The sequence below is a fragment of the Ambystoma mexicanum genome, chromosome 7q (assembly GCF_040938575.1).
Source record: "Ambystoma mexicanum isolate Mex_15411 chromosome 7q, UKY_AmexF1_1, whole genome shotgun sequence".
NCBI classification, from domain to species: domain Eukaryota; kingdom Metazoa; phylum Chordata; class Amphibia; order Caudata; family Ambystomatidae; genus Ambystoma; species Ambystoma mexicanum.
Window position 1 is genome coordinate 177,974,138 of NC_090941.1, and position 18,551 is coordinate 177,992,688.

The window sequence follows — 18,551 nt, forward strand, 5'->3', positions numbered from 1 at the left end:
ATAGAGAAGGAGATATACAGTGGTGCCTTACCATGAATGGATTTGTGAACCAGAAGAAGAGTGGTTAAGAGATGCTTGGTGGTGTGGAAAGAAAGGAGGTGCCAGATTTTCCTAATATTTAGGAGGTTGAGGCGAGCTGCTGTTCCAGTTTCGGAGATTAAAGTAGAGAATGTGTGAAATGTGGCATTGAAGACACTGAAGCCTCTAGCTGAAGATGAGTAAGGGAGAGTCTCAAGTGGGAACTAGCTAGGCAGAGGAAGAGATCAGAGAGCTTTTAGCAGGCAAGAAGAGCACCTCTGTTGTGGTAGAGTTCAACATCAGAGTGTGAAGTCGTCCAATATTTATTTTTTTCAAATCCGTTTAACTTTTTGCGACAACAAACAAACTACCACTTATACATAGTGGTTGCTCCAAAGGCAAAGCCGGCTCTGTCCACACTAAGAAGAGAGCCCACATCCAAGCCTGCGTCTCTGCGGCATCCAACAACTCGGCTCAACTCTTTAAAATCTACAAGGAGCTGGCCCATCCTGCTGCAGTCTCCACCTCTCCTGTCCCCTCCCAGGCATTCTGCACAGCCCTGACTTCTCATTTCATCTATAAAACTCAGGACATCCTGTCCCCTCTCTCCTCCCTCTAATCTCTGCTCAACTTCTGGCCCCCCTGTGGCCACCTCTCCTCCCTCCTTCTCTGCCTTCCCTCTGTTCTCCCCCAACAAGGTTTCTAGAGAGGTCTAATCTATGAAAGTCTTGTCAAAACAGGTTCTCTCCCGTTCTTCCAAAACTATGAAGGACCACAATGACACCCTTGCTCCTTCCTGCCCTGGCTGACTTCTGCAACCACTCCTTCGCCACAGGAGCCTTCCCGTTCCCCGTGAAGCACTCTCTTGTGCACCCTCATATCAAGAAACCCTCAGCCGACCCCCTCCTGCCTGGCTAACTATCGTCCGATCTCCACTCTTTTCCTGGCCAAACGCCTGTAAAAGCTGTCCATATCCCAGCTTAATCTTCATACTGAATCTGTTGGTTGTCTCCATGACCATCGATCTGGCTTCAGAGCAGCCAGAAGCACTGAAACTGCTCTCCTGAACATCCGCAAAGACCTGCTCTCCAACCTCGATTTTAATACCCCTTCTGTCCTCATCTTACTCGATCGCTCTTCTGCCTTTGACACAGTCAACCATGCCATCCTGCTCAACCAGCTCGCCGATAACCAGGAGGGGTCTCTGTTTTTTTTATTTTTTCATCTCTCTCTCTCCCTCTCCCCCTAGCCACCACTTCTCTCATCTCTGACTGTCTGCTATCCAGGAGTGCTGTGCCACCAACGATCTCTGCCTTAATGCCAGTAAGACAGATTCTTCTCAGCGACACACCTGCTCCCTCCTTTCCCGTCACTCTCTGGCCAACCTCCCCCTAGGATCTCTTCCTGCTCCCACCTTTGAGGCGAAGAACCACAGGGTCATCTTCGACTCCACACACTCCTTTTCTCCTCACATCTCAGACTTGGGTCTAAGAAGTCACACCACCAACTGCTCGCCCTCAGGAGGTATTCTTCCGTTGCTCTCCTTCCCCCAGAAGCTCACTGTCTCCAGAGCTCTAGTTCTCTCTAGGCTGGACTATTGCAACAGCCCCTTTCTAAATCTGCCTGCTTCTACTCTCCACCCTCTGCAACTCATCCAGAACAGGACTGTTAAGAGTTGTCCTTGGCCTCAAGCCCAGGGATTGTATCTCTCCAGCACTGAAATCTATGCACTGGCTCCCAGTGGCTGCGAGGATTAAGTTCAGGACCCTCTGCATTGTCCACAAGGCCGCCTGGGGCCTTAATACCTCCAACTCTCTCTGCGTAAATATCTTCCTACTTGAGCTCTTCGCTCCTCCGCCTCCTACTCCCTCAGGGTCAGTCGCTTCTCCAAGCAATGAGTTGGTGGTAGATCTCTTTCCTCGACTGGGGCCCCCCTCTGAAACAGCCCCCTGCCTCTCTGAAATTAGAGGAGAACCATCTCCGGTTCCGGAATCACCTCAGGACTTTCCTCTTTGCTTTTGCCTTCTCTTTTCCTCTCCCCTGCTGAATTCCTGGCTGAAACTGAAACTGCACTAGTTACCTGGGTACCCTCTGTCCCCGCCAGTTGCACACCTGCACTGCCCCCTGGCAACCCTTGCACTTGGGTCTACATCTGTAACCCTGCAGTTCCCCTGCCTGCACTTTGGACACCTTCTGTCTGCACCTACCCTTGCACTTGCCACCACCTGGCCACACTTCTTTTATTGTTTGATCCCATGTACTGTCCTACCCCCTCCGCTTTCCCCTCGCACTTTTCCCACCCCGCTCCCCTGCACTTGAGCAATCTCAACGTCACCTGGCCTAGTAAGATCGTCGTCTCAGTCTTACCTTTGTTATCACTCCCTTGCCTCGTTACGCATTGAAACACTTGTGTATAGGCACCTTATAAATGCCATACCATATCATATCATGTAAGCAGGTACAGTGATCAGATTATAAACATGGCAGAACCAGAGCGGTATAGTATATCGAGATAGGTACAGTGGCATCCATATAACATTGGGACATCAGCTATTACAGGAGGTAATTATATTCTCTACATCGAAGTAGCCGAGAAGTCTCCATGGGGGGGTCCGGTATATCCTTTCCCAAGTTAAAAAGTCTGGTCTCCAATTTCTTACTATACTATGCGACGGGGGTGATTCAAGATTTAGGAGGTATGATCGAAAGAAGCCCCCAATAGTCCATGGGTCTCGTACCAGGGAGGGAGGATGGAGGGGTAGGATGTTTCAGGTCTTTCACAAATCTTCAACATATTAACCCATTCCCTCACAGTATACGATAAGGCTCTCATCCATGCTTTAGCAATTGGGGCACTAGCGACCACAGAGGCCATGGCCAACCCAACAGTTTCCCATCAGTCTTAGTGGGAACATCAAACCAAGCCAGGAGCCAGGCCACTGGAGATTCTCTAGGGCATCCAGGGACCATTTTGTCCATGGTACCGGAGACCCCCTCCCAGAAGGATTGCATGTGGGCGCAGCTCCAGACCATGTGGATAAAGTGAGCGGGGTCAGCATTACAATGTCGGCAGGTGGAGTTCCTCTCAGGGTAATACTTTGGCAGCTGTGCGGGAGTCAAGTATGACTGATGAAGGAATTTGCACTTTATAAGGCAGGACCTGGAATTCAGCTAGATCTTTTCTGTCAGAGTGCAAATCACTCGCCACTGATTATCATGCAGAGGTGTGTCTAAAACCCCATCCCATCTAGCCTAGAACAGCACCTGGGGAGCCAGGCGGAGAGATTTGATCAGTTTGTTTGGGGCAGAGCCTGCACCAGCGATGTTTGGATCCAAATTAGGCCATGATGGGGGAGGGAGCAGGCGCTGCAGGGAAATTATTCTAACGTTCCCAAAGCACCTCCCGCAATCTATAGTAAAGTAGCAGGGAGACAGCATTCCAGGGGCTATGGTCTTTCAAGGTTTCCCACTGTATGAATTTGCCTTTATGCACCAGGTCACCCAGGGAGACTATCCCCAATTTCGCAAACTGAGTTGCGAAGGTCTGTTCTGCTGGGAGAGGAATACCATGTACAGAGTATATTGCGAAGTCAGTGTGATAATTGCGATTGCGTCTGTCTCGAGGGCAGTGCGGTTCCATGGCCACTTAGTTACCTCCATTGGTTGCATTTCCCCCCTAGGGGATTGTTTGGGCGTACTCCAAAGTAGGCCGTTCACATCATGAAGGTGCGCAATGGCCCTTTCAAGTTTGATGTGTGGGATTTCCAAGGAGGGGTTCCACCATCATATAGCATACTGGACTTGGGTGGCGAGGAAGTATATGTATAGATGGGGATAATCCAGGCCACCAGAGGCATATAGAGTATCTAGCGCGACCCGTGCCACTCCACCTGCCCAGACCAGTCTGGACATCAGCGAGCGGACCAGTTTCCAGAACCACAAGGGTTGTACAAGTGGGTCGTAAAGATATAGAGCATCTTCGGGACCACCACCATCTTGGACAGCGCTACGGGAACAGCCTGTCACAGAGAGTCAGATCCAAACCCCAACCTTCTGCTGAAATTGTTCCACGACTGCTAAGTAATTATCTTCAAAGAGCTTGGGGGGCGGGGGTGGGGAGGTGGAGACCATTACCCCCACAAATATCTCATTCCCCCGGCACACCAGCAAAATTCATCACCCACTTTCGTGGAAAGTGCAGTGGGGGTGAATGGTAGAATCTTTGATTTGGACCAGTTAATGCGCAGCCCAGAGAACCCACCGAAGACCGAAATTTCCTGTACTAGTGGCTGAAGATTTTGTTTTGGATTTTAGACCTACAAAATAAGCCTGTGTAGAGAGATAATCAGGATACGGGGATAGATTAACACCCCACTATGTGCGTGGAATTCCCTTATTGTGCTTGCCAGGGGTTCAAACACCAGGGCAAAAAGGATAGGGGAAAGGGGCATGCCTGTCTCGTTCCCCTGGTGAGATCTTGCTGGAAGTCAACTGGTTGGACAATATCATGGCCTGATATGCAGTGAATACCTAGTCGAGATCTGTGCAGTATTTCAAACAGGAAGGGCCATTCAACAGAGTTGAAGGCCTTCTCGGCATCAAGGGCAGCAACAATGATGAAGACCTCTTCCTTAATATTATGCATCACGGTAAAGCGTCTTCTTAGATTATTTTGGGTGCATCTACCAGGGATAGATCCGGCTTGATCGGAGAGGACTAGGGCGTTCATATGAGGGAGGAGGCAATCTGCAAGTAGTTGTCAGTATTAATAAGGGAGGGTTTACATGATACGCAGTTTTGGGGGTCTTTACCAGGTTTTAATAGAAGTGTAACCGCTGCCGTCCTGGTGGTCTCTAGGAGAAGGCCAGCAGACATGGAGAATTCATACATACTGCACAGATGTGGTGACAGGATATCTACGTACTATAAAATTCTACAGAAAGTCTGTCTTGTCCCGGGGCCTTACCACTAGGAAGTTCACAAATCACTACGGATCTCCTCAATGGAGGCAGGGGCGTTCCTAGGATCAGTGACTCAGGGGTCCAGCCAACCCACAGCAACACAGTCTAAGTAGGATCTGATGTCTTCAGTGGAGTCATTCAATTGGGAGGTGTATAGTCTAGTGTAATAGTCATGAAACACTATTGATCTCACCGGGTTCACAGATCAGGTTCCCGTCAGGGTCCCCAACCTCCATAATTCCACTGTGTCCTCTTATCTTTACGGATCGCTCAAGCTAGGGTGCGGCTAGTTCTAACTCCCTCTACATATTTAGTTGCAAGGATAGGGTCCCACTTGCATTTGTCTACCCCGAGCGCAGCTTCGGAGTGTTCTAGCCGCTTCTTGGAGAATAGCTTCTCGAGCTTGGTGTTGCTTCCCTCAGCCCGTCGGTTCTACGACTTTGATCTCCCCTTCTAAATGACAAAGTGTAGTCCATAAGGATTTTAGAACGCCTCTCTCCCTGGAGAGGCAGCTACCCCTTATACACACCTTGAAGGCCTCCCAGACTGTTCCAAAGTTGGGGGACATAGTCTATGTTATTACAGAATTATTCTAGGATGTCGTCTCTGATGCTGTCTCGGACCAGTGCGTCTTCCAGGGCACTAGGGCGGAAGTGACAGCGAGAAGAGTGGCGTAGTGAGCCGGGGGGTCTAGGATCACTGCCATTAAGGGGGAATAATCGGACAGTGTTCTTGGTAATAGTTTAGAGGTCTATGTTTTCCCAGCTAGGGGGACGGACAGCATGATGTAATCTATCCTAGAGGATGTCCCATGTGCCCCGAGAAGAAGGAACATTATTTTGTGTTGGGATGTAAGTGTCCCCAGATATCTACTAGCCCAAGAGTTTCAGCGATGACGCTGCAAGTAGTGGCAGCCTTGGAAAGTCTCGATTGTGACCTATTTATCCAGTCAAGGTCCAATGATATTGCCTTGTTAAAGTCCCCCACACACACCACTTCATATGTTGGGAATCTATAGACCATGGCAGCACATTTCTGAAAGATCTCCTGAGTCTACATTGGGAGTGTACACATTAAGCAGTACTTTAAGCCCAGTCACCAGCAAGCAAGATATAGTTTCCCCTCGACATAACATATCTGCTTGTGTAAGCGGAATCGAACCGAATGGTGTATGTATATTGCAACGCCCCTTGGGATGAGAAGAGCCATATCGATGGACCCCCAGCCTTTAGTCAGGGGGAGTGAGGAACCCTGTGTAAGGTGCATCTCTTGCAAGTACAGGACATTGATCCCCTGTAGTTTTGCATGATTAGTCCCCAAGCAAAATTTTCTAGCATTGGTGACACCCCTGACATTCCAGGACATTATAATTAAGGATTCACCCATCATCTAGCGTTTGGGAATGCATCATTAAAGTCTGTTGGAACATACAGCGCAGCATGCCATTCCTGTACATTTCCACGAGACTCGTGCTTCTGTCCGAATAAATAAAATTGCAATAGAAGACCTAGTTTAAATGACCACCTTGTACAGAACTCAAAACGCCCCACCACCCCACCGGAAACAGTAACATACCGGCACCTGTCGCCCCCCAATCAACATAAAACTATCAACACAGTGACTGCATCAACGGGTTACCGCGCAATGGCAGACTGCTCAGGTAACCAGCAACCATAACACAATGTCGTACTATTGCGGTATAAACAAATTGTTCTTCGGGTTGAGAGGTGTTATTAAATGTCAGGCCTCTGTAACATTGAGGGAGGAAAAAAAAATAAATAAATAAATAAATAAATAAATAGGGCCACTAAGCAGGAGGCAAACCGGAGGGCAGTGAACCAATAGCTGGACAAGGAGAAACCTGGTTCAGCCGTCCTGGGATGCCTGAACCTCGGGCAAGTCAGGCAGTTCAGAGACAAATCTATTCGCTGCTGCAGGGCTTGTGAAGAACCAGGATTTGCCATTGTGAAGGATTCGAAGCTTAGCGGGAAACATAGCATATTGGAGCTGTCCAAGTTTATTTTTAACATCTTGAAAAGGTTTCCGCTGTTCTTGCACTTCTGGGCTGAAGTCAGGAAATAATCTGATGATTGACGAACCAAATCCAAGTTCACCCTTGTCCCTGGCTGACCTGAAGAGATCTCTGTCCCTATAATTAAGGATCCTGGCTATGAGGGGCGTCCAGGGCACCAGCTGGCGGTTTTGGGGCGAGAGAGCGATAGGCCCTCTCGACCAAGAAAATGCACGATAGCAGGGGGATGGTCGAGTACATCTGTGAGGAGTCTTTCAACAAACATCTCCATGTTGTCTATCTGCATAGACTCAGGAACCCCTATGATGCAGACATGTTCCTACAAGACCTTCCCTCAAGATCGTTTTTTGCATCTACAAGTCTCAATGACTACTGCCATCACTTCCCTCTACATAAATGACAATCTGTCCTCGCTGTCACCGATACTTTGGTAGGCTTCAGTCATGCGGCCACACAATTTGTCAATTTGGATAGCAGAGGTCTCCACCTTGCATGAGTGTGTCTATTTTAAAGCCCAAACTGTCTGTGCTGTTTTTTAGGGCGAGGAGAGTTTGATTAAAAGTGGAGACATCTATGGTGCTGGATGAGGCGGCACCGGACCCAGCATGCAAATTGATCAATTTTTGCCTGCCTTTTGTTGTTTCCCACTGTGTAGCCCGGGGTCCTCCCAGGTGAAGGGTCATTGGAGGAGAGGTTGTCCCTATTGGGGACTCGCTGCAAGTGGGTAGATGATGCCGGACTGCCCCGTCCAAATGTGGTGCTGTGCACTCCTCACGTGGGGGCAGTTGAGAAGAAGGGGGGAGGAACTACAGGTGTATGGGGGGGTCATTACAGGCTGGAGGTACAGTCTCAGGGACTGGACCCTCTGTTTAAGGAAGTAGGCGAAGTGAGGCAAGCCGAGGATATGGGGCCACAGGAGAAGCAGTTGCAGTCAGGGGGCGGGAGGCCCACCCCCCCTGTACTCCCCAAGCATGTCAATGGGGATCGTGCCCCGCTCCAAGAGCGAGGGGACTGCCCCACATGGCACCGTGCCGCAGGTTGCCACTGCACCCCCAGGAGGCTCAGTGATTGGCCCAAAGGAGCAGATTCCCTGGAGCTGCTTTTTCACTCAGCAAGGGGGGGGATCCCCCAGGTAGCCCCCCCGTTTATCAGCAGGAGCTGGTCACACTCACCAGGCCCCAACTCCACAGGCTGTCGCCACGCCCTCAAGCTGGGGGGCGCAGAATAGGAGACCAGTATTCAGGGGGGGCAAGCAGCCTAGGCACAGGACCGAGCCGCAATGTAGAGCTGTACCACTGCCCCCCCCCCACCCTGTAGAATAGTGGAAGGAGCGGCTTTGAGGGCTGCCTAACAGGGCGGCAGGGTGTAAGGTGGCACGTAGCAGCTGGGCCACGGGGCTGTGGGGGACAGTGGAGGCACTTACGGCTCCCAGGGGGGAAGGTGGGTGAGGGATGGTACCTCCGCCAGCATCACACTGTGGGTATTGCAGCAAGGTCTACCGTCGGGGACGTCCCTCCAGTGTTGCTGCCGGGTCTGGCGCTGCACTCTAAGGAGTTAGGGTAGCCCTGACGTTGGTGCTGTGGAGCGGTGATTTCCTGAGGATTGTAGAGGGGATCAATCGGGGCAGCGTCAGAGCAGAGAGCTGCAGAGGGTGTCTGGACACTATTGTGGCCGCGATAGTAAGGATTCTTTAGGATAGTTCCGGCTGCTGTGTCGGAGCACTTTCAGGCTGTAGACATCTTGTAGCCGTGCAATAGCACACCCTGAAGTCAACTAAATTTAATGACAGAGGGAAGTTGGAACTGATAGAGAGAGCAGAAGAGAGTTCAGGAAAAGAAGATATGGGAGTGGTCTGCTAAGAGTTGATACAATAACCCAAAGGAGGACATTAGTGCCCTAAGAGCAGAGGTGTAAAGAGGAGCAGACCCACAAAAGAGCCTTGTGAAACGCCAACAATTAGAGGAGGTAGTTAAGAGGTTGTGTTGCTCTAGGAGACTGAGAATTGGCGAGGTGCAAAGTAGGATTCAATCCAGGCCAGGGCTCGATTGCGAATCCCAAGAAGAAAGAGTATTAAGGAGATCAGAGTGATCGACAGTGTCAAAGACAGCAGACAGGTCAATGATGATTAGGATAGAGATAGGTTGGAGTGCTTAGAAGAGGTGAAGTTGGACACATTCAAGAGAGCAGTTTCCGTGGAGCGACACGAGCCAAAACCTTCTTGTAGGGGGTCTCAAAGGTTGTGAATGTCTAGGAAATTGGTGAGATAATCTGTGGGATACATCTACCAGCCCAGCAGAATCCTCTACCTCCCCAATCTACAGTCACAAGCATAATCGCTGTGCTGGCTCTGCTGAGCACTCTTCCCTGGCATCAAAACTGCGTTTTGCAGCTAAAAAAAAAAAATGATGGCTGCTCTGTTTCACCAGACACATATGGGGCAAGAGGAAACACAGAACACCTTGAGAATTGCTGCCAATAATTTCTTCATTGGCACTAGAGAAAAGAAGTCAAAGGCAGCGCTGCTATGCTGCGAGCTCAGAATTTCCCATGGAAAAATAAAGTGTTCTGCATTTAAAAATGACTGCACACTGATGCCCTGTCCATCCTTTTAACTGTACACAATTTGGTTCCATTAAGACCCAGATAGGTTTATCCACATTCACGTTGTGCTCTAGCAAATAGGGGCATTCTTCATTGGATGACAGGCTGTGTCAGGCAAGATCTGTGAAATAGCAAAGAACTGCACTACAAGCCATACGCAAAATGCTTTACTTTTTGCACAAAATATCACCGGCAAGCCCTTCACAAGAAGCCCCCCCCCGCTCTGCGCTTATGTCAGTGTCATTGGACCCTTGCCTTGGACAGACTCGTGTGTAGTAGAAATGACTAGTGCCATGGAAATGCTCAAAAGACAGATGCGAGAGAAAACCACATTTTGTGAAGTGACATTCAAGGAAAATTAACCACGTGTAAAATTGTGCTTTCAACAAACAAGACAATGTCGGTTTGAAAGAAGACCCTGTCCTTGCATAGAAATGTGATGGGGGGGGGTTTGTTTTAAAACATATAAGATAATTACAGACTTGCTTTCTGGTTCAGGAATTATTTTAATAATAAATACATTTGCTGTGAGGCCAGCAAGAAATAGGTTTGACATGCCCTGACTTCAAAGTGCCCTGCCTTTCCTGGGACAGGAATCTCCCCCACTAACTATGAAAGGGCCACGGTGGGGGGATTTCACAATCTCAGACGGCTTGGCATTATGCAGCCAAAAGACAAAGGATTTCCAGGACACATAGGTGGGAGGTCCTGGCACACCTCTCCTCAGCTGCAACTGCCAGGATCAAAGAAATCATCATGACAACCTCTGTGCCAGAGGGCCAGAGAAAGACATTTGGTTTGGAGGGTTGGAAGACTGCCCCTCTTTGTCGGTAAAGCCAGCCCACTTGGTTCTAAAGACATTTCCTAAAACTTATTTCTGTAACCTGAAAACTCAATGTGAAATTTTGACAGTACGAATGTAAATTATACGCTTTTAAAACAAGACGATGTAGACCTTTGACAGGTTGTGGACGCAAATTCCAGAAAAATGATATTTCTGGGAAGAGTACAAAGGACCCGGTTATGAAAGTTGGATGTAAATATGACCCACATTAATCTGCTTCCGTGCACCCATTTATAGATTTTTAGGGGAGACAGTCCCACTGAATTTGCAAAATGGCACCGTACAAACTTGGGAGTTGTAATGCCATGCTCTGTGTGAAATATGTAATTTGCCTAAGTGATTTGCAAAAGCGCCACAACTGTAAAAAAGTGCAATTCATGTCATAACTGATTTTTGGAAAAATGAACTCTGGGAGGGCCATATGCACTGTAATCACAACATAAGACTGATGTCATGTCCCTGAAGACCAACCGGCTGACAGGAAGGCGGTGATAGCCATCCCTGACCAATCCAGTTGATAGATGCATGTCCAGCCAAAGCCTGCCCCTATAGTATAATCCTGTGATGTCATCTGCCTTATATAAGGTGGAGTCTCAAAAAGACAAAGGACTAACCAACTGACTGACTGACTCCTGATTTCCAGCTTCAGTATATCCTGAGATCCAGACATTTCATACTCCCCCTGCCAAGAAAGGGATACCCGCAATCCAGGCAGAACCACCCTTCAGAATTAAAAACCACCACAATCCTACTAATTCAGGGAGAAAGGGGAAAGGTAGCTGAATCCTCATTGGGATTATCCAGCGCTACCTGCTTGTTCTGCTACCTGCTTGCCCAGCTGATCCACCTCACTGTCCAGTGACCAGACCAGGCCCAGCTGTTCCCTTCTAGGAGAACCTGCCGCGGTGTACAGTGACCAGAGCTTACCTCGCTGTCCAGAGACCCGGTGCGCTGCCCAAGCTAGCCCAGTCAATTGCTTGTTGTATTTCCCCTTCTCCCAGCAACCACAAACTGCACCCCGTACTGTGTTACCTTGGTTTAGGTCCAATTCCATTGAGATTTTATATCTGCCCTAGTAAAAATACTTAGAAACTGTCAGAATCCTCTGTGTACCTTGTTTTAGGAAAACCCGGTTTTAAAGCTGTTTTGACATTTAAAGCCGTGAAAATTAGCAAATGTAATTTCTCCACGTGTGATTTCCAAAGCTGATTTTATAAATTGTATGCCCGTTGCTATTACAATGCCTTGTAGTTTACCAGTGTTCTGACTTCTCTGAACCAGTCATACTCATTGCTACCTTTTCATTCAACCGCACGTGTAAAACAAATCTTTACTAATTCCGAGTGCCATTTTGTGCAATTACAAAGGTTTTAAGCCTCCCATTTCATGGGGGAAGGTCGGATTTTAATTTGGTTTGATGCCTAGTATACCTGACCCTCTGCTACACCTTTCTATTCACCCAAAATTCAGTTAATCAGGGTTTGAGGCAGCATTGCAGGGTGAAATCTCAACTGGGGTGCTATCTACTCGAAAAGTAAAATTGCTTCCATTCATTTGTGCTTTGGGTATGTTATATTAGAAGATCAAATTAAGTGTATTCTATCACTTTCTAGTGTAATTATCAACCGATTGGTGATTGCTGCCCAACATTACATTTGTGTGATTTCCTTTGGATTTTCAAAATAAATAAATGAATATTGTATTACCACCCACCGCGGTGCCTGGTTCATGGTCCATTGTGGCCACAGCTATTTGTAAAAAGGGGGTGCGAGATGGGTTGGATGCCATCTCAGTCTGAATTCTTAGTAAAATAAAGTAAATGTGTTTTAATGGTGCACTGCAGCCTAGGCCCGTATCAAGAGTCCTGGTCTGGTGTGTGACGCCCCATTAGAATTCTTAACAGGTTGAAAATAACCCTTTTGAGCACTTTAGAGTAGTGCGGAAGGAGAGAGACAGGGCAAAAGTTAACCAGGTGGTTTGGGTCAGCCCCTTTTTTTTTTTTTTTTTTTTTGAAGAGAGAAATTACTGGCTGTTTTGAAAATAGGAGGGAAAGCCAGCGGAGTCGAAGGACAGGGTGAAGAGTTAGGTAAGGCGAGAGGCTTCTAAAGAGGCAATAGGCTTGACTAGCTGAGGGGCAAGAGGGTCTGATGGGGCACAAGAGGGTTAGCCTTCATCAGTAGAGATAACATTTTGTCAGTACTAGTGTGACTAAAGTGTGAGATGGAGGCAGAAGATGATGGAAGAGTAGACAGAGTGTAAAGTGTGGGAGGAGAGAGAGTGCGGAAGGTCAGGAGAGAGTATCTAATTTTGAAAAGGTTTGCAGCAAAGTATTCAGCTAGGTCATTAGCTGCATTAGTGGTGTTGATGGTCATAGAATAAGGAGGAGTGAGTTTAGGGTGCCCTGTAGCCAGCAAAGATGGTCGGAGTGAGTCAATAAGGGTTAGGTAGAATTCCCTTTTCGTGCTGTCAAGAGTGGGCGAGAGAGTTCGGAAGAGAGAGGTAGAGTTGCAGGTCCTCATGCAAATGGGTACGTCTCGGTTTGCGCAGCAGCCGGCTCTGGTCTGTGTGGAGAGAGCATATGAATGGGGAGACCCAGGGTTGATGATGCTGACACTTGGTGTGAAAGTAAGAGGAGAATGAGTCGTAGTAGGGATTGGAAGCTGGAGAAGGCAGTGTTGGTGGAAGATCCATCGGGTGTGAAGGAGGAAGAATGACAACTGTAGGTCGGAGAGAAAGGGGGAAACGGCAGAAGGTTTAAACGTCCTTTCCACAATAGGTGAATCAAATGGTGAGGAAAGGTCAAAGGGTGGAAAGTAGATGGAAACAATTGAGTGATCAGATATGGCTGGTGTGCCACTAGTATTAGTGGCTGAGAGGTGGAGATGAATAAGAGATCCAAAGAGTTACCCCCTGTGTGGGTAGGTAGGTTATGGATAGAGTGAAGAGCGTGGTCACCAAGAGAAGACTGATGTTCAGATTTCTGAGAAGTGGTTGGAGAGAGAAGGTTAAAGTCACCTAAGAGAATGAGGTGATGTTTAGTGGTGGAGAGAGAATCAGGAGTTGTCCAAGATCAAAGAAAGGTCCAGTGGGACCAGGAGGACAAAAGATGGAGAGGATGTGAACCATACGAGGCAGAGCAATAGTAGGGATAGGGAATTCAATTCAAAAGAGCTAGGAGAGTATGTGGCATTGGAGATTTGTGAAGCAATAAGGCGGGAAGAGAGTAGGTGCTTGACACCTCCACCTCTGCCGATCAGTCGAGGCTAGTTTGACGTTGCGTAGGGTTGCCAGAGTGGCAGTGTCAGAAGGAGAAATCCAGGTTTCAGTGATAGCAAGAAGGTCTAGGGGAGGAGAACTGGAGTGAAAAGTAGTCAGTGATAGAGGACATGTTGTTGCATACAGACTTAGCTTTCAAGAGTGCAATATTCAGGTGATGAAGTAAGGAAGAGTGGAGAAGTTGAGTCTCAGAGGAAGAGAGGCGAGGTAGATGGGCTTTAGAGGAGGTTTGGTTAGCACGTCGGCTTTGTTTGTTGGAAGGAGGTGCAGGAGAGATGGAGTTTCAAGTATTATAATGGGGATAGCCAAGGAGGAAGTTGTAGTGCAAAGGGAAAAAGCGGAGGGAGGAGAGTAGGAGCAGCAGCGGTTGAATGCATTATAGGGGAGTAGTACAGTGTGGAGAGACAGTACAGTAACTGGAAAGCGTTGGGTACTCAGAGGTACATCACAGAGAAAGGCAAAGCTCATAGGCAAAGAGGCTGGCCAATGGCTGGTCTTCACCCTGCACTGTTCGGCCATTCACTGAGACGCCCTTAGGAAATTCAGAAGGGACGACACACGCTCTTGTCACATGATCGCCTAGTCCATCAGTTATTGGCATCTCTGATATTGTCCCTGGTGTTGCTGGGATGAGACAATTTCTTCACGATTGGTGTTCCCAGAGGAGCCTCTTGTGGACTTGTTTCTGCTTTATGTCCCTTAATTATCTGTAAATAATAATCCCATATTTTTTGTATCCCCTTTCCTTAGTACAGTAAAGCATGTTTTGCCACTGCGTGTTTTTGATTGAGAATCGTCATCTATTGACACAGTTGGTGTACTTGCTTTTTAATTTGCTAATTAGGAATACCATCTCTGTTGCATTGGTGGGTCTCTTATTAATTAGGATATCTTACCTTAGCTTATGTTTGGCATCTCGGATTTCTTTGTCATATACATTATCATGTTGCTGCCTTGTTTTAAATAATATATACTGTGGTAAGGGTGAGGTTGCCCCAAGATGCCGTTCATACGGATCCCCTTTACACTAATGTTGGACTCAAGCAGGGTTGTGTCCTTGCGCCACTATTGTACCACATGTGTGGCAGATTTCATCTCTGCCTTAGAGGCCACACATAATCATCCACCAAGTTTTAGGGGGGGGGGGGAGGTGGGGGGAGAGAAGATCCACTGTATTACTTATGCGGATGATCCCGTCATATTTGATCGTACACCAATGGGCCTTCAACGTTCGCTTGATGCCTTGTTAGAGTACGCCAAACTAAATGGTCTCTGTGTAAGCACAAGAAAAACATACGATTTTATGATTATCTGTGAAGGGGGTTATCAGGGGAAGCGGTTTACATGGCAATTGGATGGCACAAGCCTGGAACAAGTCGAGACTTATAAATATCTAGGTATGCACATCTGTTTCAGATCTGATAGTATATGCCATGCAAATGTAAACTCTTCCATGGAATGGATAAAATGGTTGTCACAACAAAATGTGATTGATAGACAGGGAGTAAGATCTATAGAGGCCAAACTCTCGGCATATAGGACCTTGGTAGTGCCAGGGATCCTGTACACCCTGGAAACTTTGACATTGGGCACGGTATCTTGGTTTAAGAAACTTGAGGGAAAAATTGTAAGATCCTTGCTGGGACTTCCGCCCTCAGTCCCGGTTGAAGTCAGACTGGAACTTGTATTGCCTTCTTTAAATGTATTATGGGTGGTGGCAGTGTCTAAATGTATGGGCTACTATACGTTTTAGCGACCCGGAAAAAGGTCTAATAATGCACCATGGACAGTGTGGTACATGCAGTGCATGGTTTCCCCGACATGAAAAAATGGGTTCAGAAACACTGATGCATGAAGGGACCACCTGTGTCACTGAAGGTAGTATATGCGACCTCGAAAGAAAATCCTGTTCTATGTGAGGTAGCATGATTTACTCGGATCCATGGTACACCTTTTCTATAAAAAAAAAAAAGAGGAGTGTGCCCTACTGAAACCAATGTTGCACCAGTGTTATGTCAGGGAAGCTTCTACTGCAGTGACACATTCCTGATCTGTTCTATTAGGGGGAATCTTCTATCCTTGCTTTATTACTTGCACTGATCTTTACCTATTCTACATGATTAAAGCTTGCATTAGGGTTGTCCTGATTCGCATTTTCTGTTAGTGTTGGGAAGACTGCACTGTTCCTACTCAAGAGGACCCATGTGTAAGACTATACTGCTGCTGTACCCTTTTTATTTGCAAGGGAAACTCAATGTGTTAGTGCTCATCTGTTCTATTTGTGAAAGGTTGTTGGTGCCAATGCACCATGTTCTTTTGTGGCGTTCATGCCACTTCCAGGGGCGGGAATGGGGGATAACGGCCAATAGCACACCGGGTTGCCCCTGGGGTGCTTAAAAAAAAAAAAAAAAAAAAAAGGGGGATTTTCCTTCCTACAGCGGGACAGGCGTGGCGTCCCGCTGTAGAAGGAAGGAAACTCCTTTTCCAAGATGCCCGCCAATGGCAGCCTGCGGGAGGCAAAGAGAAGGAGCGGATGTGGAAACGGCACCCGCCACAATAAGATAAGTAGGGAGTGTGGGGGGTGAAAAAAAATACAAAACAAAATGGGACGGAGGGTGGGGAGATGGCGGCAGGGAGAGCTGGCCGTCAGGCAGCTTGGAACGCGGGCTTGTACCAGCAGTTCAAGCCTGCGCCCCTAGTCACCTGATTGGGTGGTTCCTCAGACCAGGGTGCTAATATCTGTTAATTGTGAGAGAAACCTGCTTTTATGTCACGATGCAGAAAGCTGCTACATGGTAGTGATTTCCATACAGTTTAACTCTTTGAACACATCGGCTGATGTCATTTTTTTTCCTTTGCAAGAGAGAAAAAAGTAACACATTTGTCTCTTTAAATCACACTTCCTCTCAAAGTTTAAAAATAGGGAGTAAAATACCCCCACCTCAAAATCTTAATTGAAGCACTACATCCACCACAAAACCACATCTTATCTTCACAAGGAACTCAAAATCCATCACCCACACAAACACCAGACGAGCAAGCCAGCATTGCCTACACATTCCACTCTGCAAACCAACATGCATAGAATAGTAAGCATTTACCCACTGTGCACACAACATACCTCTCCACATCCACACTGCACCCTCCATCACCACTTTCAGAATGTGCCTCAAAACATACCAAATTTCCCACACATAACCCACCAGCGTGTACCCAGGTAGGTACCTGTGCTCACCCTGCAACCCGCCCGCACTGCCTCCGGGCAATCCCTTGCACTGGGGTTTGTATCTGTAACCATACAGTCGTCCTCCTTTTTTCATGCACTTATCAAGACATAGCCTGTCTGATGCCATTAACCCAGCACTTGCTGGCTGCACTACCACTGTCTGTTGCCTTATTATTTATTTAGTTATTTGTCCGTTTTTCCTTTGCACCGCACTTTCCACTTCCATGCACACCTCCCCCCATCCCTCTCGCAGGCACTTGCACATTCTCAATGTCACTGGGCCTAGTAAGATCGTTTTTTTTTCTCCCTTGCCTTGTCGCGCTCTGAAACACTTGTGTATGAGCACGATACAAATAAAATATCATACATGTCTATCCCAATCTTTTTATCCTGAAAAATTGTGTAAATTGTTTCACCTCCCACCTTTTTAACCTTGTAAGTTTCTCCCAGAGCCAATTCTAATAAGATAATTTTAAAAAAAAAATACAGTGTAAATTAAGAAAGCAATACGTCTGAATATATACGTCTGAATATATACGAACAAGTGTTAGCCATAATGGCAACAAGGCGCATTGCGATAAACATAAAAAGAAAAAAAAAAATCAAAAGAAAGTGCAAACGATGCAAGGGGGGTTCGGGGAGGGGGTCGGCAGTATCAGAACACCTAGTCTACTTTCGTTTGAGTGGACCAAGCAGATATGGAGACCCCCAATAATTCTGTTTTGAGTACTTGTAAGTCGCTGGTAAACAGGTTAAACCTACAGCACCTGTCTCAAACGGTGTGTACAATTATTTTCTTTAATCTGAGCCTAAAATGAAAGTTCTTTTCATTAGATCTGTCCATTGCTTATTTGTTCAACCATATGAACTGTGATTGCAATGCACACAGCTCAAATTCCCACAAAAGAATGCAGTTTACAATAATCTAGAGCCCTACGGACTCTGCTTGGCACTATATTTTCTAAGCTTCAATATGCAACGTTTTCGACAGAAGTAGTCTGAAACAGTACAATATTCCTACAAGCAGATATAAAGGTGTGCTGTGCTGATTTCAGAACATGCAAATTAAACTCATTAATTATATATTTAAAAGGTGTTTACAACGGAACCACTCAGAGGTTGCCTCAAGCACTCATGGATCTTCAAGAATGGGTCACTGAGAATGAAATGAAGGTGTGCTGAGCATCAGTAAAATGTAGCATACTCCTGTGGATCCAAACCCAAGGCAAAGCAGCATGCATGTCACTCCCCTGTCAACTTCACTTTTAGACGGGATATGAAAGAGTTGAGAAAAGAACAAAGAAAGCACCCACGAGCTGTTATTAAGGCCTGACTTTTACTTAAAAAACGCCAAGCATCTAGAACAATACATTTTCATTTCTTGGAACTATATTTTGCAGGCAAAACTAATTGCTTGACAAATTAGCTTAGCACCATTACATAATCAAATGCTGGGTAGGCATGAAGAGAAGTAATCATTGCTTCCTGAGCATCAATGGCCTAGAACCTAATGTTTGCAAGTAAATACTAGGTTGGCATATACATGAATGTAGCTCAATGATTACTAGTGGCCATAAAGAAACATTAAAACCG

The 18,551-nt window shown here is 47.0% G+C and overlaps 1 protein-coding gene across 1 annotated transcript in view; it reads right to left on the minus strand.

Annotated features, from left to right (window-relative positions):
* RAP2A (RAP2A, member of RAS oncogene family) overlaps window positions 1–18,551 on the minus strand; it is a 171,030-nt gene that overhangs the window by 42,372 nt on the left and 110,107 nt on the right. The window lies entirely within an intron of this gene.